Genomic DNA, 24,664 nt, shown 5'->3' with positions numbered 1-24,664 from the left:
ACTTTATTACCATAGTCTCCTGTCCAAAAACTTAAGATGCATTCACATTTGCTACAGGATAAAGTGTTAACTTCTTAGTGGCATTCAAAGTCATTTTAAACCTGACTCTGAGTTATTCTCTGTCCTTTTCACCCTATAACTTTCTAAATATTAAACTCTAATATTATCTATTTACTGGTCAAAATGTCAATTACAAAACTTTGTAAGAGTATTCTACATCCCTTCTCCCACTCTTTTATTTACATAGTTCCTGTTGTCTTTGTCAACTCAGGGATTGGGTTCCTTAAACAACAGACATCTATTTTCTCACAGTTCTGGAGGCTGGAAAGTTCAAGGTTAAGGCTCTGACAGGGTTCAGTTTCTGGTAAATACTCTCTGACTTGCAGGCAGCTGCCTTCTCATTATGTCGGGGAGAGAGAGAGAGACAGAGAGAGAGAAAGAGAGAGAAGGAGAGAGAGATAGTATCTTTTCCTCTTTTATAAGAGGAACAGTTCTAATGGATTAGGGCCCCACACTAGGGCTTTTACATATGAATTATGGAAGAACATAGTTCAGTCCCATAGCACCTGTGTATCCATTCTGGGTTGTCTTTGACTTATCAATGTCTTTCTCTTTCTATAGGCTGCCAAATTATTCCCCAAAACAGTTTACATATAAGTCATTGACTTTTTTTTTTTTTTTTTTTTTTTTTTGGTCTTCCTTTGAGCTCCTATGACAACTGTCAGGGGCATTTATTTGTAAATTAATCATGACTACTGCCTGACATTGCTAGTGTTTTGATATTATTTATCTCCTTAACCTTTTAAATGTTTATATCATTCCTTTGTAACTAAATTGTAAGGTCCTTGATTTCAGGGACTGTGGCATAGATCTTCATATTTTATAAGCACTTAGCATGTATTTAGCACATATATACCAATTTCATTTGTTTCATAGCTATTAATAATTTTTAAAGCACTTGGATGTATAATAACTAATTTGAATCTCATATTGTAGGTAATTTGATTGACATTTGATTGATAGCCTCATTAGTTGATAGGTCATAAACCTATTTTATTTAAAAAAAAAATTTTTTTTAACGTTTATTTATTTTTGAGACAGAGAGAGACAGAGCATGAACGGGGGAGGGGCAGAGAGAGAGGGAGACACAGAATCCAAAGCAGGCTCCAGGCTCTGAGCCATCAGCCCAGAGCCCGACGTGGGGCTCGAACTCACGGACCGCGAGATCGTGACCTGAGCTGAAGTCGGACGCTCAACCGACTGAGCCACCCAGGCACCCCGGTCATAAACCTATTTTAAAGATGAAATGAAAACTCAGAGAACCCATGTAACTTATCCAAAATAACACAGTTTAGCAAAAGCACTAGGGCTGAGCTCTAGTTTGATTCTTTGTTCAGATCTTTTTACAACCATGTTTACTAAACTATGTTCAGTAGCACAAGTTTCTTTAGCTGTTGCTCAAGTAATCTAACCACAAAAATAAGGACATCGACCCACCCAAGGTAGACTGATTTTTTTTTTTTTTAACTCTTTATTTTTTTTGACTGAGAGCGTGTGAGCAGGGAAGGAGCAGAGTGAGAGAGACACAGAATGTGAAGCAGGCTCCAGGCTCCGAGCTGTCAGCACAGAGCCTGACGTGAGGCTCGAACTCCCAAACCGTGGGTCGAGCTCACAAACCGTGAGATCATGACCGGAGCTGAAGTCGGACGCCCAACCGACGGAGTCACCCAGGCGCCCCTAGACTGATCTTTAATAAAGAGTAGTTGAATCATGGTGTGGCAGAAGCCATGCTCGCTTGCCTTTATATAATACCACTGAGTTATCACTTAATACAATGCTAGTATTTGAAAGGCTCGTGTAGACTCAGAGCCACTCTAAGAGCTCAGGTGCTTACTCCAGAGCTGAGAACTCAAGGCCTCCTCTCTCCTCAGATAAATGATCATTCATCATCTCAGAGGTCTGCATAACTATACTTCTCAGACACAGAACCTGACCCTGAATTGATTGTGCAGTATCCTTCTCATGTCATTGACTGTGACAACGGGCATCAGGCCAGGAAGAAGCAGGAGCAAGAGCCTCCTGCCAGACTTCCCAGGGGAGAGATGCTGTGAGTGCTCAGAACATCATCAGGCCAGAACTGCTCAATGAACAGCACCCACTGACTCTGAACTGCCTTGAATTCGTCTCCTCCAGAGTTGATCATTTGGAAAAAGGATGCCAGACCCACGGCAAAATTTGTCATCTTTATTCTTGGCCCAGTATTTGGCTTAAAAGAGCACTTTATACAAATAAATATACACAAGAGACAACACCTTCTTAGAGACAGAAAGACTTTGACTTCAGAGAAAACTGGCTCTGAATCCCAGCTCTGGTCTGTCCATGTAAACCTTGGGGACTTAATTTCTCTGGGTTCAGTTTCATTTCTAAAATGCAGATAACCTTTGCCTTACACGGTTGAAAGAGGGTTAGAGATAACGTACATTAAGAGACTGGAATATTGCCTAGTAGCATGGTTACGTGAAGATAAACAGGCTGTGAAATTCTTTCTCCCACTGTGAGTGGCCTCAGAGAGTAATGAGAAAGGTTGTAGTCTCATGGCTAATAAAACTGAAATATTAGGTTAGTTACTGTCCCCCCCTGTCCTCAGGACCAGGGAGCACATCAGAAGTCAGACCCAGTTTAACTTCAAGTGGTCAACTTTCATTTCCCCAAATTGGAAACCTTTCCTTAGCTTTTTAATAGTCACACACACACACACACACACACACACACAAAACAAATAGAGACTCAAATCTTGATTCTCCTTCAAGTTTCCATAAGCTACGTGTATTAACCCAGAGAACACAGTGTGGGTATATATGACATCATAGACAATGAATATATAGGTTGCATGAAGTCATCATGCCTCCCCCTCCTATCCCTAGGTCTGTCCCCAATCTGCCCACAAGAAGGCCAAGGAACCTAACATCTCCAAGCATCTGCTATCGAGGCCAAGCCAGGCCTGATGTGTGATTGGTGTTTTGGGAGCCAGTTCATAGCACTTGGTAAGGGCCTATTATTAACGTCTCTTCCCTACTGCACGGTCAGTGATGACACAGTAAAGCTAGGAATCAGGTGTAGGTAGGGTACATGGTGTGGAGGACATACACTACAAACCTGGGCTCTTTGTTAGGGGAGATCAGGTTGGGAAATGTTTCCTAATACACCACTGAGTACGACCTTAGCACCTCTTCATCCCCTGCACTTATACCAGCCTAAGGGTCTTTAACAAACGCAGGGTCACACGTGCAGACCAGTTACGATTGAACTCTGATATCTGCCAGAGGGGAAAGAATTAATAGAATACTTCACAACTTATAAAGCTCTCTCTTTTGGACTACTGGAAGTATATTTACTTAATGGCTCTGAGAAAAAGAAAAGTTAACTCAAAAAGTCAATGTCGCTGACAGATGAGTGAAATAATAAACACAAACCTTGCAGTGGTTTATACTGAGGAGGCCCACACATCACTCCAAACCTCTTCGGTCTGGCTATCAGGCTGGAAATCTCACAAACTCAAACTGGCAATGGATATTTCCAGTGTTTCTTGGGTTTGGCTCAGGGAGAGACACCACAAGCTTGGTTCACTTTCTTCTGCGGTATTGCCTAACTTCCGATTCCATAAGAACCATGAAGTCAAAGGATCAGACAAACAAAACAAAGTGCATGAAAAAGAAAACAGGAAGGGAATTTGATGAATGACTTTAACCCTCAGCAAGGATCTGGTTTGATTTTCATGGCAAGTGTTCTCATGTAGTTTAGACCAACTCAAGTTCCCTCCGTTCCTTTTCATCCCCTCACATTCTACTTGGCAAGATTTCAGTGCAGAGATACAGAGTTGATGCCATAAATATGTTGCCTTGGCTTCTGTCAGCTCAGATGAGGAACACTGGCAGGCAATAGTGAACCTGCTTTTGGAACCAATCAACTTGGCAGACGAAGACCTTCAACTTGTAGTGAAAGCAAGTTTGGTGTGTTTCCCATACATCTGTGATCAGAACATACAAGACATTTTTTTTCTCCCTGAAGATTATCTGCTCTGTTGAAAATGCAACTTAAAAAATAATCAAAGGGCAAATCTATTAGCTCATCCTGCTTTTGCCAAAGATGTTCATCTCATAGCAGGTTACGTACAACAGAAGAGAATAGCAGGAGTAACTCAGAGAGTCACTCCGTCTCCTTCCCAGTTAAAAGTTCTTTCTAATGTACCATTAACTTCCACCTGGAAACAAAAACTCCTAAGCATTTTACCACAATTTTCAAGAAAAAAAAAAAATGAGGTGTGACTGGATGGAGGCAGCCAGGAATGTCAGGGAATGAGGTACCAAGTTGGGAGATGGGCCAGGATTAACCATAATCTCTTTCTTTGGAAGCATCAAAGTTCAAAGATGCCTGGCTGTGGCTCCACACGGGAAATCCTTTGCTTTCATTGCACGGCAGAGTTGGGCCTCCCGGCCTCCAGGGTGGTACCTACCATACCTTTCAGCCACAGCCTGCCTTTGAATACCTGTACAACTTTGGCCTGCCTTGAATTGTACATGTATTCAAAGTCTGACAGAAACTCTGAAATAAAAAGATGGAGAGGACCAAGAATTCTCTCTTTAAAGACCAGAGAACAATCACCAACCTTTACTTTGAATTCCATGCTATTCAGCCTCATCAAAGGGAAAAATCATGTAGTAGGGTCTTCCAGGAGGGGACGGGAAAACCGAGGTCACATCTTGGTGCGTCGTACAGCTGATCACTTGCTCTTTGTAGCCAAGGCAACGTACTCACACACTACTGAAGAGAAAGCAGAGTGTAATGGTCACATCCTTGGCTACGCACATCAGACGACTGGGGTTCAGATCGTGGCCCCACCACGTCTTGGCATGGGCATTAAGCCTTTGAGCATTGAGTCTCAGTCTCCTCATCCATCAAATGAGGAAGATAATAACTGACTGATTTGCTCTGAGGAAATAAGTGAGTTGGTGCCTGTGAAGGACTGGGTATGATGTTTGTCTCACAGTAAGTAATAAATGTGGGTAGCTATTCTTTTTCCTAAACGTATCAAATGAAGCTGCTCCTAATATATTTTTGAAACAAAATGCCTCCAGGCCACAATGTTTCCAATCAGTGGAGGCCCAGGTTTCAGGATGCCAGGCTAGATTCAACTGTTTACGGACATTGCAGCAGCTTACTCACAATCCCAAACTGTTTCTTTTCTTGGTGCTCCCAAGAAAAGCTGGCTCATCCCGTCAACAAACAGCAGTAGCCCTTGGAGCTCTGGCTCTTTGGTTTAATTCTATTTGTTTTTAATTAACACCCGGACTATTAATATTACTATTAATACCCTTTTATTTGTTCTTGTCATTAGCCCTTCCAACACGAGAAAACATACTGCCTGAAACCTAGCTGCTAGATTTTTAAGGTGAGAAAATGTGGTACCCACTCTTCTGGGGGAGTGGGTAGAAACTCCTGATTGCTCCCTCAAGAAACAGCCAACCTTAGGAAATGAGTTAGACACCGTCATTAGAGAAGTTTCTTAAAACCACGGCTCCTACCACCTGCTCATCTCTACGTAACTCCAGGCGAAGCACAACGTGCCGTACCCTGTATATACAACAGGAACGTACCCCGTATAAATAGCAGTATGCCATAACTCTCAGAGGCTGTTTTCCGGAATTGTCAAGTCAACGGTCTCTCTGTGACTCAACTTCGTGAAATTATAATAAGCTCTGGAAAGCTTCCACCCTCATCCCGGTGGTGCACAGCACAAAGGCTTGGCTTTTGGAGACTTGAGGTTTATAGACCCACCCCAAAACCTACGGCGTCATCCCAGATAAGTTAACTCGGATCTCCCTTCATCTCACTTGTCTCATCTATAAAATAGGGATAATCATAGTACTACATCTCAGGGCTGCTGCGAAGATTAGATAATACTCAGACTGCTTAGGGAAGACGGTGATATGTGAGAAGCCCCCAGTACATATTACTAACAAAATATGATATTTTTATAAGCTTATTTTTATTTTTTCAAGTTTATTTTTATTTATTTTGAGAGAGAGACAGAGAACAAGCTGGGGAGGGGCAGAGAGAGGGAGACAGAATCCGAAGCAGGCTTCACGCTGCCGGCACGGAGCCCATTGGAGACTGGGAGATCATGGCCTGAGCCCAAGTCAAGAGTCAGACGCTTAACTGACTGAGCCACCCAGGCGCCCCTATAAAAGATTATTTTTAAATGTGTAACTACAAATCTGTTTCATGAAGATAGTATAGGTATGCTTAATTTTTGCTTAAATAACAATGGAGACTTCAACTCTCTAAAAAGCAACATCACTGTTAACAGTACTTCGGGTTGTGGTGTTTCTCAGCCTTGGCTGCATGTTAAGAATCATCTGAGGAGAGCTGCAAACGCTCGCGTTTGGGCTTCGCTCCTAGATATTCTGATTAATTGTTCTGGGGTTGGATCGGGCCCCAAGTATTTAAAAAGCTGTCTGTATGCAATCAGTAGGCACAGTTCATTTTGAGAACAATTTGGGTTAGAAGCACGAAAAGTACAAGTTGGTCCATACCAAGTTAAGTGGGACCTACATGCTCCAGTCCTACGTTGTTTTGTTGCCCAGCTGCTACGGGTGACAAAGGGAGCCACAGTCAACTAGGTTATGCTGAAAGACATGGCACTAAAACTGAATTCCAGTTTTGTTTTGTTTGTTTGTTTTAAATGTTTATTTATTTTTGAGACAGAGAGAGACAGAGTATGAACGGGGGAGGGGCAGAGAGAGAGGGAGACACAGAATCTGAAGCAGGCTCCAGGCTCTGAGCTGTCAGCACAGAGCCCGACGCGGGGCTCGAACCCACAGACCATGAGATCGTGACCTGAGCCGAAGTTGGACGCTTAACCGACCGAGCCACCCAGGTGCCCCTGAATTCCAGTTTTTTGACATAAGATGTGTTAAATCGATCACATCTATTTGCTAGACTCTCAGAGATTGCTGAAGACTCAGGTTCCCATAGCTGACACCTACATTTCTCCAGTCATTTCTTGAAGATAAATATCAGTAATAGCACTACTATTAAAAAAGAGTAGAGGGAAGAGCCAAGATGGCGGAACAGCATGGAAGTTTTTTGTGTGTCTTGTGTGCATGAAATAGAAGCCAGACCGACACTAAACCATCCTACACACCTAGAAAACTGATTGGAAGATTAACACAACAATCTGCACAACCTGAACCACAAAATTCAGCAAGTACGTGGCACAGAGAGGTGAAATTGGGGAGAGAGAAGCCAGAGGCGGGCAGGGAGCCACTTTTGCAGGCAGAGAGAGGACAGAGACTGGGAGAATACGGGAAAAGCACCCCTCCCCAAAAGCAGCTGGAGAGAAAGTGGAAAATTGGAAACAGCCGCAGGGACTAAACTAAAAAGGGAGACAGGAGAAAGGAGAAAGGCGAGGGCTTAAATTCCATAAAGACTGTAAACAAGGGGAGCTCAAAGTCTGCAACATATCTGGCGGTGCTCTGGTGCGAAGGGCGAATCCCCAGGAACAGAGTGGGGTCGGGAGATTCTCAGGCCACACGGGGAAAAGCGGTTCCACTGCTGGAAGGACATTTGGTGGAGACTGTTGAAGCCACCTGGTCCCAGCAGACCCCAGAGAACTCCCACATTCTCTGGTGCTGGAACAAGGTCGTCGAGGGTGAAGCCCGCTGCCAGGCGTGTGTTGTGATTTTCCATAATCCCTGAGACGCTGCTGCTACACTATCTCGCGAACTTTTTCTGGGGCGGGCTGGCACCTGGCCACAGTCTCAGGGCACCGGCAGCAGCAGGGTCCAGTCAGCGTTCCTGGGTGCGGCCGACATTCGGCCGTTGCTCGGTGAGACCCTCCCGCAGAGGGGTGGAAGGGGTCAAAGCCACAGTCCTTCAGAAGTAAGGGGCCGGGGAAAACAGCCGGATCTAAGACAGAACTCGGGAGAGAGGCACTGCCTGGGGCCTGCTCACAGACAGTGAAGACGCGGGGAGTAGACAAAAGCCGAAGACACAGGACCGGTGCGCGATTGCTGATCAGGGAAAACAGACAGGTAGCTGGGTGGTGCCATTTTACCGCTCCCGCGCATACGCTTACGCACCTACGAGCGCCGGAACAATGCACCCCAGTAGGCTAGTGGCGCCATCTAGTGGAGAGCAGAGCTGTTACACTGAGTCCTGCCCACCTGGGCCAACTTTGCTCTCAAGAACACGAGTCTCACCGCCGGCCTAGTTTATGGACTATAAAGTGCTACATAGAGCTTCTAGGGGAAAACGAAGTAATTTCAGTCCTACTTCAATGTGTTAGCAGGTTCATCTATTCAATTTTCTTTCTTTTTTTTCTTTTTCTCTTTTACGCTTTTCTTTTTCTTGAATATAGAAAGAAAAAATTCATTCTTATTTTCAACTTTTATTAAAAATATTTTTCTCTAATTTTTTTACTATATTTTTTACTTTTGTGTAAATTTTTTCAAATGTTATCTTACTTCCATCATTTTATTTTAGTCTACTTCAGTGTATTCACCTTTTCAAATTTTCAAATGATTTCCTTTTTTTCTTTTTCTTCTTTCTCTTTTTCATTTCTTTTCTTTTTCTTGAATGCAGAAAGAGAAAAACTTCATTTTTACTTTCAATTTCTATGAAAAATATTTTTCTTTAACTTTTTTACTATATTTCTTGCTTTTATGTAAATTCTTTCAAATTCTATTTCACTTCCATCATTTATTTTAGTCTACTACAGCGTATTCACTTTTTCAAATTTTCAAATGATTTCTTTTATTTTCTTTTTTCTCTTTTTCATTTTTTTCTTTTTCTTGAATACAGAAAGAGAAAATTTTGTTTTTATTTTTAATTTTTATTAAAAATATTTTTCTTTAATTTTTTTCTACTACATTCTTTACTTTTGTGTAATTTTTTTCAAATCCTATTTTACTCCCATCATCCGATTTTAGTCTACTTCAGTGTATCATTTTTTCAAATTCTCTAATGAATTCCTTTTTCCCCCCTTTTTTTTCTCTAATCTGTCAAACCACTTTCAACACCCAGACCAAAACACACCTAGGATCTAGCATCATGTATTATATTTTGTGTGTGTGTGGTTTTAATTTTTTGATTTTAATATTTTTTTAATTTTAATATTTTAATTTTAATTTTTCTACCTCATTAATTCCTTTTCTCCCTTCAAAATAACAAAACGAAGGAATTCACCCCAAAAGGAAGAGCATGAAGAAACGACAGCCAGGGACTTAACTGACACAGATAAAAGCAAGATGTCTGAACCAGAATTTAGAATCACATTAATAAGAATACTAGCTGGAGTTGAAAAAAAAAGATTAGAATCCCTTTCTGCAGATATAAAAGTAAAAGATAGAATGAAATTAAAAATGTTGTAACTGAGCTGCAATCACCTATAGATGCAGCGGCGGCAAAGATGGATGAGGCAGAACAGAGAATCAGCGATACAGATGACAAACTTACAGAGAATAATAAAGCAGAAAAAAAGAGGGAGATTAAGGCAAAAGAGCACAATTTAAGAATTAGAGAAATCAGTGACTCATTAAAAAGGAACAGCATCAGAATCACAGGGGTCCCAGAAGAGGAAGAGAGAGAAATAGGGGTAGAAGGGTTATGTGAGCAAATCATAGCAAAAAACTTTCCTAACCTGGGGAAAGACACTGACATCAAAATCCAGGAAGCACAGAGGACTCCCATTAGATTCAACAAAAACTGGCCATCAACAAGGCATATCGTAGTCAAATTCACAAAATACTCAGGCAAGGAGAGAATTGGGGAAGTAGCCAAGGAAAAAAAGTCCCTAACCTACAAGGGAAGACAGATCAGGTTTGCAACAGACCTATCTACAGAAATTTGGCAGCCCAGAAAGGAGTGGCAGGATATATTCAATGTGCTGAATCAGAAAAATATGCAGCCAAGAATTCTTTGTCCAGCAAGGCTTTCATTCAAAATAGAAGGACAGATAAAAAGTCTCCCAGACAAACAAAAATTAAAGGAGTTTGTGACCACTAATCCAGCCTTGCAAGAAATTTTAAGGGGAACTTTGTGAGGGGAGAAAAGATGAAAAAAAAAAATTATATATATACATATATATATATCAAAAGCAACAAAAGATTAGAAAGGACAAGAGAACACCACCAGAAACTCCAACTCTACAAGCATCATAATGGCAGTAAATTCATATCTTTCAGTACTCAGTCTAAACGTCAATGGACTCAATGCTCCAATCAAAAGACATAGGGTAACAGAATGGATAAGAAAACAAGATTCATCTATATGCTCTTTATAAGAGACCCACTTTAGACCTAAAGACACCTTCAGATTGAAAATTAGGGAATGGAGAACCATCTATCATGGTAATGGTCAACAAAAGAAAGCCAGAGTAGCCATACTTATATCAGACAATTTAGACTTTATTAAAGATTGTATCAAGAGATGCAGAAGGGCATTATATCATAATCAAGGGGTCTATAGACCAAGAAGACCTAAGAATTGTAAACATTTATGCACCATGTGGAAATACCCAAAAATATAAATCCATTAATCACAAACATAAAGAAACTCATCAATAGTAATACCATAATAGTAGGAAACTTCAACACCCCACTCACAGCAACGGACAGATCATCTAATCAAAAAATCAACAAGGAAACGATGGCTTTGAATGACACACTGGACCAGATAGACTTAAAAGATATATTAAGAACATTTCAACCTGAAGCAGCAGAATATACATTCTTCTTCAGTGCACATGGAACGTTCTCCAGAATAGACCATATACTGGGACACAAATCAGTTCTAAGAACTGAATCGGTTCTAAGAACACAAAGAAAGTACAAAAAAGTACAAAAAAGATCGAGATCATACCATGCATATTTTTAGACCACAACATTATGAAACTTGAAATCAACCACAAGAAAAAATTTGGAAAGGTGACAAATACTTGGAGACTGAAGAACATCCTACTAAGGAGTGAATGGGCTAACCAAGCAGTTAAAGAGGAAATTAAAAAGTATATGGAAGTCAATGAAAATGATGGCACCACAACCAAAAACCTCTGGGATGCAGCAAAGCTGGTTATAAGAGGAAAGTATATAGTAATCCAGGCTTTCCTAAAGAAGGAAGAAAGATCTCAGATACACAACCTAACCTTATGCCTTAAGGAGCTGGAAAAAGAACAGCAAATAAAACCCAAAAACCAGCAGAAGACAGGAAATAATAAAGATTAGAGCAGAAATTAATGCTATTGAAACAAACAAAAAAAAAAAACCAGTAGAACAGATCAATGAAACCAGAAGCTGGTTCTTTGAAAGAGTTAAAATTGATAAACCACTAGCCAGTTTGATCAAAAAGAAAAAGGGAAGGACCCAAATAAATAAAATCAAGAATGGAAGAAGAGAGATCACAACCAACACAGGAGAAATAAAAACAATAATAAGAGAATATTATGAGTAATTATATGCTGATAAAATTGGCAATCTGAAAAAAATGGACAAATTCCTAGAAACATATACACTAACTACCAAAACTGAAACAGGAAGAAATAGAAAATTTGAACAGACCCATAACCAGTAAGGAAATCGAATTAGTAATCAAAAATCTCCCAAAAAACAAGAGTCCAGGGCCAGATAGCTTTCCACGGGAATTCTACCAAACATTTAAGGAAGAGTTAACACTATTTTCTTGAAGGTGTTCCAAAAAATAGAAATGGAAGGAAAACTTCCAAACTCTTTCTATGAAGCCAGCATTACCTTGATTCCAAAACCAGACAGAGACCCCATTGAAAGGAGAACTATAGACCAATTTCCCTGATGAACATGCATGCAAAAATCCTCAACAAGATATTAGCCAAACTGATCCAACAATACATTAAAAAAATTATTCACCACAACCAAGTGGGATTTACACCTGGGATGCAGGGCTGGTTCAATATCCACAAAACAATTAATGTGATTCATCACATCAATAAAAGAAAGGACAAGAACCATATGATCCTCTCAACAGATGCAGAGAAAGCATTTGACAAAATACAGCATCCTTCCTTGATAAAAACCCTCAAGAAAGTAGGGATAGAAGGAGCATACCTCCAGATCATAAAAGCCATATATGAATGACCCAACGCTAATATCATCCTCAATGGGGAAAAACTGAGAGGTCAGGAACAAGACAGGGATGTCCACTCTCACTATTTAACATAGTATTGGAAGTCTTAGCCTCTGCAGTCAACACAAAGAAATAAAAGGCATCCAAATCAGCCAGGAGGAGCTCAAATTTCCACTCTTCGCAGATGACATGATACTCTATATGGAAAACCCAAAAAGATTCCACCAAAAAACTTCTAGAATTGATTCATGAATTCAACAAAGTTGCAGAATATAAAATTAACGCACAGAAATCGGTTGCATTCCTATACACCAACAATGATGCAACAGAAAGAGAAATCAAGGAATCGATCCCATTTACAGTTGCACCCAAAACCATAAAATACCTAGGAATAACTCTAACCAAAGAGGTTAAAAATCTATACAGTGAAAACTATAGAAAGCTTATGAAATAAATTGAAGAACACACAAAAAATGGAAAAAGAGTCCATGCTCTTGGATAGGAAGAACAAATATTGTTAAAATGTCGATACTACCCAAAGCATTCTACATATTCAATGCAATCCCTATCAAAATAACACCAGCATTCTTCACAGAGCTAGAATAAATAATCCTAAAATTTGTGTGAAACCAGAAAAGACCCCGAAGAGCCAAAGCAATCTTGAAAAAGAAAACCAAAGCTGGAAGCATCACAATCCCGGACTTCAAGCTATACTACAAAGCTGTAATCATCAAGACAGTATGGTACTGGCACAAGAGCAGACACTCAGATCAATGGAACAGAATAGAGAACCCAGAAATGGACCCACAAACGTATGGCCAACTAATCTTTGACATAGCAGGAAAGAATAGCCAATGGAATAAAGACAATCTCTTCAGCAAGTGGTGCTGGGAAAACTGGACAGTGACATGCAGAAGAATGAACCTGGACCACTTTCTTACACCATACACAAAAATAAACTCAAAATGGATGGAAGACCTCAATGCAAGACAGGAAGCCATTGAAATCCTTGAGGAGAAAGCAGGAAAAAACCTCTTTGATCTTGGCCCCAGCAATTTCTTAACACATCTCGGGAGGCAAGAGAAGCAAAAGCAAAAATGAACTACTGGGACCTCATGAAAATTAAAAGCTTCTGCACAGTGAAGGAAACAATCAGCAAAACTAAAAGGCAACTGACAGAATGGGAGAAGATATTTGCAAACAACATATCAGATAAAGGGTTAGTATCCAAAGTCTATAAAGAACTGATCGAGCTCAAAACCCAAAAAAACAAATAATCCAGTGAAGAAATGGGCAAAAAACATGAATAGACACTTCTCCAAAGAAGCCATCCAGATGGCCAACCGACACATGAAAAAATGCTCAACATCACTCATCCTCAGGGAAATACAAATCAAAACCACAATGGGATACCACCTTACACCTGTCAGAATGGCTAACATTAACAACTCAGGCCACAACAGATGTTGGCAAGGATGCAGAGAAAGAGGATCTCTTTTGCATTGTTGGTGGGAATACAAACCAGTGCAGCCACTCTGGAAAACAGTATGGAGGTTACTCAAAAAACTAAAAATAGAACTACCCTATGACCCAGCAATTGCACTACCAGGCATTTATCCACAGGATCCAGGTGTGCTGTTTCGAAGGGACACATGCACCTCCATGTTTATAGCAGCACTATCAACAATAGCCAAAGTATGGAAAGAGCCCAAATGTCCATCGACAGATGAATGGATAAAGGAAATGTGGTTATATATATATATATATATATATATATATATATATACACATACATACAATGGAGTATAACTCGGCAATCAAAAAGAATGAAATCTTGCCATTTGCAACTACATGGATGGAACTGGAGGGTATTATGCTAAGTGAAATTAGTCAGAAAGACAAAAATCATATGACTTCACTCATAGGAGGACTTTGAGAGACAAGACAGATGAACATCAGGGAAGGGAAACAAAAATAATATAAAAGCAGGGAGAGGGACAAAACAGAAGAGACTCATAAATATGGAGAACAAACTGAGGGTTGCCGGAGGGGGTGTAGGAGGAGGGATGGGCTAAATGGGTAAGGGGCACTAAGAAATCTACTCCTGAAATCATTGTTGCACTATATGCCAAATAATTTGGATGTAAATTTAAACAAATTGAAAATAAAACAAGTTATAAAAAAACAGTAATTACAATCACTATTTACTACTTTATCTGTTAAGGACTGAAACTTTGTGTCCCCCAGCCCTGAAATTCATATGCTGAAGCTTTATCCTCTGTCGTGATAGTATTTGGAGGTGCGGCATCTGAGAGGCAATTAGGTTTTCACGAGGTCATGAGGGTCGGGCCCACATGATGGGCTTAGTGCCTTGACAAAACGAGGAAGAGACACCAGAAGTCTTTCCCTCTTCGGGAGGACTCAGTAAAAATGCGGTCTTCTGCACACCAGGGAAAAACTCTCCCCAGGGCCAGATCATGCTGGCACCCCAATCTTGAATTCACAGTCTCATCTAAGTGTGGCTATTACTATTTTGTAGATAAATAACCCTCCTGGCAAAATGACGAATAGTACTGGACGAAGGCACACCAGGGCTGCGCTTCTGTGTCCACACTGCTGGCAAGAGAAGAGGTGTGAGCCTCAACTCCTGTAAGCCTCTTTGAACTGTGGTGAGGACTGAATGAGAAAATGCATACCGGGTATAGCAGAAGGCCCTGTGAGGTATCGCAACCACAACAGCAACATTATTATTGTGCTGACCCTCAGAGAGGTTAGTTATGTTACCCAATTTACACAGCTTCTGAGGAATGTAGGGGGGTTTTCAGATACATCCTTAACAACAAACCACATGGTCTTATTACTATAATACACTATCCTTGCCTTGCTCCTTCAACAGATGTCTGTTTGGCACATAATAGTTGTTTTAATATGAAGGCTATGTCTAAATCTGGCTATCATTGGCAAAGATCCCTGCTGTAAACTTAATTTTCCAAGGACTTTTATTACTGTCAAGAACAAAAGATTTTTGCAAGGCATCTGATTCTGTTTTGGGAACAAAATAAACCAAAGATAAAAAGTAGGGTGTTAAAAATGTATCAGTAATACACATGAAATTATACAATCAGTTCCACAAAACCTGGTCTATGGCTTGGATCTGCCTATGGAAATGTAATATCCCCTTGACTGTACTTGATAAACTTTATAGCTTTAGGAAGCCAACTCCCTTATTTGACATCTGAAACATGATTCTATCTCGAAGTTCTAGAGTCATTTAAATATAAAAATCCCAGAAAGATTTATGAAATATAATCCTAAATGAAATTATATGACTGTCTGGCATATATGTTGATGTATACAAGAGGCAAATCCTGTAATACCATAAACAAAAAAGAAAAAGTCAAGGTAAGACTTATTTTAGATGGACATTTTAATTTATTTTATGAATGCACCTAGTTGCAATCTCCTTTTCTCGACGTATAACTGGTAGTTTCTTTAAAAGGATAATGATAGTGATTAGTTATACTTGCTCTAAGCTCAGGAATTCCTAGAAAGCCTAAGTGAACATGACCTTGTACTGCAAATTTTGGAGCCATCATCCTCTGCAAGTAGAGAATTGATCTAATATTACCAAAATGAGCCTTACTATGCTGTAGTAGTAACAAATGAACTCCTAACCTCAGGAGCTTATTTTTAGACACTGCCACCTCAATCCATCTCAGTTTATAACATGCAAGGTCACTGCAGCAAAAGAAAAGAGAGTATGGAGAAGTCACACCTCTGCTAACTGCTCCAGACCAGAAGCTACAATCACTTACACTGATGGCCCATTAGTCAGAATTGATCACGTAACCCTCCCTAGCTATAGGGGGCTGGGAAATCTTCCCATATGTCCAGGAAGATAAGGAGAACTACAGAGGTTGAGCAACACAGACCTCAGGAAAGATATTTCACAGGAAATTCAAACAATAAGTGTATAAAAGATGCTAAAACCTTGGTTCACAAGACGTAAACATATTTGTTTTCCACAATGAAATATAAATGTCCATAGTTCAATTTGAGCCACTGACAATATGAGGTTGATTATGCTCTAAGGAATATTTCCTTATATTCTCATATATCATGTATCTTTATTCTTATATATCACGTATCTTTGCCTAAAAAGTTTTGCAAAATACAGTAATAAAACTTCTACAAACACAAGTTTCCCCTTTGACTCAGAATCCAGGTGGTAAACCCTGGGCTGGTCACTCAGGCCAATGCTTGTTGCAAGTTTACAAAGGGGCCTTCAGTCACAGCTATAATGCACTCTGCTGGAAAATGCAAGTGTATCAGATTAGTTGCAAGTTCTTTCAAAGCCTCCATTTTTAAGCTATAGGTTGGCCATTTCCCCTGAGAAGACATGTACACTGTATAACCACAAAGCCATTCACTCCCCTTGCTATAAGCTGGGAAGTTTCTGAGAGAAAATTGCTGTGTGACTACTGTATTTTTTCAGATAGTGGATCATTTTACCACTGGTCTTATGCATGTAGCACTTGGGAATTTTCAGGCAAATTTTAAATGCTTATAATGCTGAAGGGAGTTGCCAGATCATGGCTTCTGCTCACATCCAATGTCACTTACGTTGGCTTCACAGAGATGGGTTCTATAAACATCAAAGACTTGAAAGAGACAAGAAATTACCATAGACATTTTTTTTAAAAATCCAAAAAATAGAAAAAACAGTGGTAAGAGAGCCAAATGCAAGTCAAAAAACCAACAAATATTTATAGTATGGGCAAGCCACAATTTGCAGCAGGGGAGTGCTCTGTCCCTAGCACTCAGGAAAGATGTTCCCTCAAAGGAGTGATGTTTAAGACTCTGAGTTCAGCAGTTGGCAGTGGTTATTTTCCTTAAAATCAACCCAAAACTTATGTGTGATTAGTTTGAAGGAAAAAAAGGGAAGGTAAAAATGCTGTCTTGAGCTTTTCCTAAAGACTTTAGCTGTCTCTTGATCCCTATTGACCAAGAAAATAAATTTTTGAGCTTTTCCTAAAGACTTTAGCTGTGTCTTGATCCCTATTGACCAAGAAAATAAATTTTCAAAGTAGGTGCCTCTATACACTGACTGAAGAGACCTCAAATTGGTAATGCCTTAATTTTTCTTCCTAAATAGGGGAAACTCTATGTTCCTTACATACACACATGCACACACACACACACACACACACACACACACACACACATAGAGCTGTTTTTTCCATCTATCCACCCACAGGAAGTTTCTACAGCCTCATTAAACTAGACTACTAAAGGTTGTTCAACAAATGAGCCCAGGCTTGTCTCACTCCTGAAATCCAGCTGTGCTTACAGGAACCAGGGACCTTGAAGTGCATTGATTTTGACCTTTTACTTCCTAGAAACATTGTGTGGGCCACCCACTCTGTCCAGTGTACATAAAATCTTTGCTTTTGAAATCAGTTTTCCAGTCCATTAAGTGCTGGTGTGTTCCTGGGGCTCCGTTCTCTTTTGACTGCACTCATTCTCATTGCGTGATGCCATCTACTGCCTTGATTCTGTTGTGTGCTGTTGAATCATTTTTATGTTGATGGTGCTCAACGTCTCAGATGCGTCCCAGTCTTTTTAAATTCTACATGCCCCCAGATGAACTCAACATCTTCTCCTCATTCCAAACATAGTTCATTACCAGGTGTTTAGGCCAGAAACCTGACCGTTGTCTGAAACACTTCCCACTCATCTTTAATTATTACCCATCTAGATTCCTCTTCTATCCATGCACTTCCTTCCTGTCTCATGTTGACCACTGCCAACAGTGTCCTAACCATTCTCCTGGCCGCCAGCCTTGTTCCTTTATGATCCATTTTCGACAGTGAAGTGAAACACCACCTTTCTCAAATGCAAATCTTAGTATTTACCTGCTCAAAACTCTTCCATGTGTCTCACTGCCCTCTGAATGTAAGATATCTTATAATACTCTTTATAGTTTGACTACATGTGGTATAGCTGTTGCTTACTTCTCATCTGCATTACAGACAATACTGTGCATCCCCTCTATTCCAGCCATGCTCAGTTGTTCATTTCACTGGATACACCTTGTTATTCCTTGTCTCTGGATCTTTACACATGCTGTCGTCTCAAAATAGTCTTCAACCCTTTTCTCCATTGCTACCCCTAATTCCCTTCCACCTTCCCCAATTTCACCTGAATAACCCCCCTATTCCTTTAGATTGCAGGTTAACCAAAGCTCAAGAATGCAAGGACACTGTCCCACTACTGCTGAGTCCTCAGAGTCTAATCTGGTATTACAGAGTGGGTGTTTGACAATTAAGCGTTGTTGAGTAAGTGTTAGATGAATCTGGGTGGAAGGTTTGACATTCTCAAAAGCCTGTGGAAATGTCTCCTTTTCCTAAAGGAGGTAGAAAAATTATCAGTTCATGTGGTATATCTCTTCTCTTATCATACTCTGCCTCTTATCATACTCTGTACTGACATCACATGAGGATGTACTGCCTGTCTCATCCCTGGAGGCTCCACTCAAGGCAAACATTTTCCTGGCCTTCCAAAAGTTAAAGGAAGAATAACTCATTGCTTAAGGAAGTATATCTTAGGGAATGTATAGTGCATCTAAGGTCAGATGAAAGATTTAAATCTAAGTCGGGAAAGCTACCATGAAAACAGCATGAAAATCATGGTTATCCATTCTCTTGTAGTTAGCACCCCTTGCTCTTGTTTTCTCTCTTATCTTTCTCAACAGTTCTTTCTTGTCTCCTTCCTGCAGTCTCTTTGGCCTTGCCCCTTAGGTGTTCTTAGGTGCTTCCTTAGAGGCATCCATAGGTTCTCCTCAGGCAATGTGACCCATTTTTATAGTTTTTGTAAACCCATATATTCACACGAATGACAAATTTGTATCTTTAGCCCTGTACTTGGCCTCAATGTGTTCTGGACATTTGAGATCAAATAGGCAAGTACACTTCAACATATCTACACTGTAGTTATCATCTTCAAGAGCTGATTTCCCCTGTTCTTCCTTTCATTGTTTTACAGCCGCCCCTAGACCCAAGCCATGAGCCTGGGGGGCATTCTTGGCAATACTTTATTGTCCTCATCTATGTGCAATAATTCCATAAGAGCTGACAATTCTAGCCCTCAAATAAGTTTTGATTCTATCTGTTCCCTTGATTCCAGAGTATACCAACTATAGTTAGATTGTGAACCTTTTTTGCCTTAATAAATCTAAGTAAGACTTTATTTTTATTTTTAACTCCTACAACAACTTCCTAACTGTTTTCCCCATTTCTAGGTTTTCTCATTTCCTGGGTCTACTATTTCTGCAGCTTTACTGGCTGCCAGAGCAAGCTATCCTAACATCAATCTGATAGTGTCATTCTACTCTCTATCGCTGAAAATTTTTAGTAGCTCTCTTTAGCAATGGCTCTCATCCTTGGATATTCCTCAGAATCAAATAAAAAGCTTTTCAGTAAGTACTGGGGTCTACCTCAAACCAACTGAATCTTAATCCCAGAGAGTAGGATTTAAGTATCTGTATCTGTGATTCTGATGAGCCACCAGACTTGAAGACCACTGGATGGAACATGTGATTTTTCCTAGCCCCATATATACCCACTTCTCTGCCCCATCAACTGCCACATCATCTCATATTCTACATGTTCTAATAATAAATACATTTGTTATCCCCATGCACACTCTGCCCACTCAGAGTTCTATACTAGGTTTATTCTGTTGCTCCCACTAAAACCCTCTTATTTGTTTTTGTTTCTCAGTTGACTTGATCTCATCTTTAAGGAACCAGCTGAGGCATTATCTCTTCCATGGAATCTTCTTTGACTTTCTGCTCACCCCAGCACTGATCCTCATCCAAGATCAGATCTCAGATGGGTTCCCAACTGCTCTTTGGTGCTCCCATAGTATCCTAGCTTGTAAATGTCTTCATCGTTGTGCATTACCACATTTTATTTAAATTAACTGTTCATATGCATATTTCCCCCACTAGATTATGGTATCTTTGAGAATAAGGGTCTGGCTTCCATGTCCAGAGGGCAGAGATTATCAGTCAGGGACACCTGGAGGTGGTGGCATGAGTTAGGGCTGAAAGCTATCTGTCTATAGTAGTGACGTTAAAGTGGGGGTTGTGACGAGCATTTCTAGAAGCCCTTTTTGTGTGGGGTTTTCAAGCCCTAAAAATTGCAATAACTCTGGGGCTGTGTTAAGAAACACAAATAAAGAGAAAAGAAAGAAAGAAAGAAAGAAAGAAAGAAAGAAAGAAAGAAAGAGAAAAGGAAACACAAATAAAGTAAACTGAGTAAGGGGAGTCAAAGTAAGTGCCAAGAGATTCAGAGTTCATGTGCGAAATTTAAAACAGGAGATAGAAAAGCAACCTGGAGAAATCTCCTGATATGGGCTCTAGCTGTTTACTGGCCTTGGCCTCTGTCCTTGTCCTCCAAAAGTGGTTATAGGAGTTGACAAAGAAGGAAGGGCAGATACTGTGTGTGTGTGTGTGTGTGTGTGTGTGTGTGTGACTGGCATTGATGAAGATTCTTTTCTTTTTTTTTTAAAGTTTATTTTCGAGAGAGAAAGCGAGCATGAACAGGGGAAGGGCAGAGAGTGGGAGAGATTGAATCTTAAGCAGGCTCCATGCTTAGCATGGAGCCTGATGCAGGGCTTGATTCCACGACCCTGGGATCATGACCTGAGCCGAAATCAAGAGTTGAATGTTCAACTGACTGAGCCATCCAGGTGCCCCGATGAAGATTCTCTTCTGGACCAAACTCTAGCCTGGCTCCTCTGAGCTCTTTTCTTGCCCAGACCTCAACGTTGGCCTATAAATACTGCAGACTCTGAGTACAAATGATTTCATCCACTCCAACCCACTCCCACATTAGAAGACATGAACAAACACAAACTTACTTTCTAACAGTCAAGGCAGCATCTCCACGATAATGGCCCCAGCCCCGTCAAGTTCCTTCCTGGGAAAGTACAAGACTGCCAAAAGCAGCCAACTTTTTTTTCCAGCCAACACTTGAAGATAGAGCCCCTGTCTCCCAGTCTCAGTGGAAGGACAAAAGTCAAACTTCAATAAGCACAGTTAGCAAACCCAAATGAGTTTCACATGGGTTAACTCCCCTGTCTGCTTTTTATAAATTTCCATTTCCCCGACTCTTCTCAAGCTCTGGCAATTCGCATCCTTACTTTCCCTCTCTTCCTTTGAACATGCAGTCACCTCTGCACAAATCAAAGATGAGTTCAGTTCAGAGTTCTTATCTGCTGCAATAGTTTACCATGGATTAAAATCTATCCGCTTACTACTTTAGTTAGTGCCCAGGTTTGTAGGTCTTTGGTAGCATTTTTAGCAATATACATTCTGATATTCTGGCTGATCTGATTCCTGAGGCTGATGTGTCACTTAGGAGAGTGATTGTCTCCAGGAAAATGTTAGGGGGCAAGAGGCGGACAAAAGCTGAGCAAGTGAAGGCTGGAGGCAAATTGGCTCGGATGAGGGCATCAGGGATGACATATATTAAAGAAAGACTATCCCTAATAGAGAAAACATTTCGATCCTCCGTTAAATATTTTTGAAGATATTCTTTATCACAAGGATTTTTAAATAGAGGAGTGTTCTGTTCTCATAAACTTGCTCTCTTGCCTACTTTCTTTTCTGCGCAAAAATGTACTGTGTTTTAAGCCTTTAATTTGTTTCTACCTATAAAAACCGGTAACATTTGTGAAAGTTAGTCTTGAGTCTCTATGCACATGAAAATGTTAATGTAAGAAAACTTATTATATTAGTTGATTTAGGAATGTAACTCCATTCATACAATCAGAACTTCTTTGTTTATTCTTTAGCCATGTTCTTGCCTTTAACATTGTTTCTTTCACAGTAATACAGACAATTTTATAATTTAACCATATGTCTTTAAAGGTTCAGAAACATAAGATAAGGTATTTGTTCAGACAAATAAGATAAAACAGACAATAGAGACACTCAATAGATTTACTTAGATCCATTCACTTAGCTTCAGTGCAGAATATATTCCAGAAGCGAGCATACATCAAATGCAAAATGGATAACCTTAATTGGGCTCAATAATTGGATAAATGGTCCAACAATTTTCATTGCATATGATCTGGGGCATGCATTTCATTCCTTATTGATCTGCTTTATTAAATTAACATATCAGTTATTTGTTTGATAGGAACAGGGAAGATAATCATAGGAAGGAGCAGTGGTAGAGAATATGCTTCTTACTGCTGCACAAAACACACATGGCAGGTGATGATACCAAACAGCTAACTCCCAGAGAGACCTAAATGGCACATCTTGGCACATGTGGATAAGTATAATGTTTATTAATCTAAAAAATGAGAAAATATTATAAAAATATAAGAAGTAGAAAACCCTACACAAGTTAAAATACAGAAAAATTTTAAGCAAAGTTATTTGAATCAGGCAATATTTAATGTATCAAATAGTAATCTTAATAACTGGGTATAAAGTAATCTAAACCCAGGACACTAACCATGTCAAAAGGCAGCAGACATCCTGACCACCCCAGAATCCTTTGCCAGGGTTAGTGTTCTCTGATTACACCTTTAGGCACCCCCTGGTTACAAGAGTACTTGTTTATTATTGATATTATAAAAATAACCATTCTCTAAGTGATTACACATAGTAAATAAAATTAGAACTATACATAAGGATTTGAATAATTGCAATTTCTTTAAGGACCACCTGGAACTTCTGCCTGCTTCACAGACCTGTAGGGGAGAAACAAAACAAAGGATAATGTGCTTAATAATACTTCTACAGTGCAGCATAAAAAGAAAGTTAGGGACTTTAATGCTTTCCTATACCCTGTGTGAACTTTTGCCATGGCACTGACCTTAGGTCCTACCTTTATCAACTGTATTTTGCTGCCAGGATGTCAATTTCTGGAATCTGTATAAACCTTTTTTGTATATATAATTAGAAGTAGCTATTCTACAGATATCTTGGATGGTTAAAATAGAATGGTTGCTCTCCAAATATGGCCAATGAGAAATACTTGTGAGGTGTGTACACATTTACGATCTTGAAAGGAATTATGAAAGCTGAATTTAGAAGGCTAGAGAGGCATAAGATAGATCAGGCTGCACAAGTCCTTTCTTCAGCACTGGAACTATGTGCCCATATTTCTTGACTGAAAATAATTCCTTTATTTTTTTTTTCCCCAGGAGACTATGATTAGGAGGGCAAGGGAAATATCCATGCTCCTAGAATACTTGATAATACCTGTTTCTTCTGCTTCGTACCTGAGCTATATTTAATATTTCCGATTCACTCACCAGACCATAAATACTTTGAAAGAAAAATACGAATCTCCAACTTACTTACAGGACTTGAAAGTATACTTTGCACATGGTGTTTGCTCAGTAAGTATTTGTTTGATGGTAAAGAGGGAGAGGAGAAAGGAAGAAAAAGAGGAAAGAAGGGAGCCCAGTTATTTTTGCACATACTTTTCCCTTTCTGGAATGCCTTACTTATTCCAACCAACCCCAGCTAACTCCTTTATCTAACTAATCCTACTCCTTTAGCACTTAGCCTTAAAAACCACTTTTCTCAGGCCCCTTCAACCACTAGTCAAGGTAGAATTCTCCTGCTGCGTGCACTGATCTCACCCTAATGCCTACATAACGATAATCAGGAGTCTTTTATGTAAACAATGTTCAGTATGTGATTTCGTCACATGATAGTGACATGTCATTCTCTGGCGTAGTTCCTGTTTCATTGGAGCTCTTTATTAAATATGAATCGGATGAATGGTTTACTTATTCAGATCTCTTGGGTAGAAGGGCCGTATACCTGCAAGTCATACAAAGAACACGTAAAGGACTAACAAAGAGAACAACATGGTTTTTGTGTTCCTACAATGGTAGAATTATTATGTGGAAGAGAGATAAAAATTTTTAAAAATTTTTTTTAACATTTATTTATTTTTGAGACAGAGAGAGACAGAGCATGAAGCGGGGAGACACAGAATCTGAGACAGGCTCCAGGCTCTGAGCTGTCAGCACAGAGCCCGACGCGGGGCTTGAACTCACGGACTGCGAGATCATGACCTGAGCCGAAGTCGGACGCTTAACCGACTGAGCCACCCAGGCGCCCCGAGAGATAAAATTTTTGTCTGTTTTACAGAAAGAACCAGAAATAAGGCAACTACAAGGATCCAGATTTTGGAGCAACAGAAAGTAATTTCATTTAAAGTAGGTTTTGAACATTTTGTACAACTTAAGCATTACTGTTTGCCTACCTGTCTGCTTTTGTCACCATACTGTATGTGACATACCCATGACTTATTTACTTCATGATTGGAAGTTTGTGCTCTTTGACCACCTTCACCTGTTTGCCCAATCCCTGACTCTGGCAACCGCCAATCTGTTTTCTGTACCTATGAGCTTAGTGTTTGTTGTTGCAGTTGTTTAGATTCCGCATATAAGTGAGATAATATGGTAT

At 39.9% G+C, this 24,664-nt stretch overlaps 1 protein-coding gene across 1 annotated transcript in view; it reads right to left on the bottom strand.

The window, feature by feature from the left end:
* Positions 1-22,023: 22,023 nt before the first annotated feature.
* The window catches only part of CF2H8orf34 (chromosome F2 C8orf34 homolog), a 400,043-nt gene continuing 397,402 nt past the window's right edge, over positions 22,024-24,664 (bottom strand). The window contains 1 exon segment of the mRNA XM_042973375.1: positions 22,024-22,929. The gene's annotated coding sequence lies outside the window, so the exon portion shown is untranslated.

Source organism: Panthera tigris, chromosome F2 (genome assembly GCF_018350195.1).
Source record: "Panthera tigris isolate Pti1 chromosome F2, P.tigris_Pti1_mat1.1, whole genome shotgun sequence".
Lineage (NCBI taxonomy): Eukaryota > Metazoa > Chordata > Mammalia > Carnivora > Felidae > Panthera > Panthera tigris.
The sequence above is the reverse complement of the archived record's forward strand: the minus strand, read 5'-3'. Positions and strand labels throughout refer to the sequence as shown.